We start from the raw sequence: 1,092 nt of genomic DNA, 5'->3' as shown, positions 1-1,092 counted from the left end.
TTGGTTATATATGTATAAAGGCTCCAATTAATGATTTGATTCTTGTTTGAAAATGAAATGTGGACAAATCAAAATCCCAAAGTAAAAGACGCGGTGAAATTGTAGCCCAAAATATATCATTTTGTTTCAATAGTGTAGCCCAAAATAATTCATTTTGTTTCAAGACAGCTACAGGCTTCCAATAAATAACAAATTCAAGTATTTCTAATTTCTATGCTTATTTCACTTCAGTTTATGTATTTACACCTAGTTGAATATTGTTCGCCCTACTGTAACTCGGTAGTTGATTATATAGCATTTTATTTATTTAGATAGCTTTCTTATTGTATTGGCATTCAAAGTTCCACAAAAGTATCGAGAACGAGCAACCGCCTAGTAACTTACACCTTATATTTTATCTACCAAAAAAAACCAACAGAATTCACGAAAAATAGACATCCAGAGGTCACTATACGGTTATTGTTATGGGCAAGCACCCACACCATATACCATGCTCAAATCGTCTAAGTTTATACAATTTGGGAACAGATTTATTATTGATTCATTTATTTACATTGGTACTAATTGTCGTAGATGAAGGAAAATTGTATTTTCGAAGATATCAGATTTCATGGATTTGCCAAAGGCTGAATATAAGCCTATATGATATGTGTAGTTCGTTGAAAGTTTGTTGTTGTTGAAATATATCCACAAAATCCACACAACATTGGTATCTTACGAATAACGATGAACCTTCAGTAACAGAGACGATCAATATGCTTGGGGCTAAAGAAGGTTTTGAACTTTGAAGTTGAATACAATATGCCAATTGTTAAAACTAATGTGTACTCAATCGTCCCGTTAGTACATGAATTGGTGGAGCAAATAATAAAACAATCTGAAAATTTGAATACTATGGTGGGAGATATGGTATGAATGGCAATAAGACTACTATCCTTAAGACTACTACCAGATTTCAACTGAAGTGGATATAAGCAATTAAAGTGCACTGTGCGGCCTTTATTTATCAGAAAAAAAAACCATACCGAAAGCCGGCTATAAAAAGGCTCCGACGTAAAAAATGGGAAGCAGTTTAAACGAGAAAACCAACGG

The sequence above is a fragment of the Mytilus galloprovincialis genome, chromosome 3, assembly GCF_965363235.1.
Source record: "Mytilus galloprovincialis chromosome 3, xbMytGall1.hap1.1, whole genome shotgun sequence".
In the NCBI taxonomy this organism is placed as follows: domain Eukaryota; kingdom Metazoa; phylum Mollusca; class Bivalvia; order Mytilida; family Mytilidae; genus Mytilus; species Mytilus galloprovincialis.
Note: the sequence above shows the minus strand (reverse complement) of the source record.